Raw genomic sequence first — 351 nt, 5'->3', positions numbered from 1 at the left:
GGGCCCGGAGCCCGGCGCTGCCGGCTCAGGAAATCGAGCGTCAGCCCCGCGCTCGGGAAGGGGCTCGGCGGCAGAAGCGGAGCCTCCTCCTCCTTCTCCTCCTCCGCCTCCCATTGTTCAGCGCCGGACGGGGGAGGCGGGGGACGGGACACGGAGCCAACAGCCCCGCCGCCACCAGCTCCGGGGACCGGGAGCCACCGCCGGCCTTGTCGCCGAGGCGGACGCTGCGGCTCCCTGTCGGCGTTTCTATACCCAGGCCCGGCGAACCGCCTGCCCCGCTTCTCCCTGTCTCCCGGCGGGACCCCCCGCTGGGGGGGCGGGGGGGTCCGGGGGCCGGGGGCGGGCCGCGCC

General features: G+C 77.8%; 1 protein-coding gene across 1 annotated transcript in view; it reads right to left on the bottom strand.

Moving 5' to 3' along the window:
• The window catches only part of DGKZ (diacylglycerol kinase, zeta), a 46,241-nt gene that overhangs the window by 45,111 nt on the left and 779 nt on the right, over nt 1–351 (bottom strand). The gene's annotated exons all lie outside the window — the stretch shown is intronic.

The sequence above is a fragment of the Haliaeetus leucocephalus genome, unplaced genomic scaffold (genome assembly GCF_000737465.1).
Source record: "Haliaeetus leucocephalus isolate CR32 unplaced genomic scaffold, Haliaeetus_leucocephalus-4.0 Scaffold696, whole genome shotgun sequence".
NCBI lineage: Eukaryota > Metazoa > Chordata > Aves > Accipitriformes > Accipitridae > Haliaeetus > Haliaeetus leucocephalus.
This window is presented reverse-complemented; position numbering and strand designations above follow the sequence as displayed.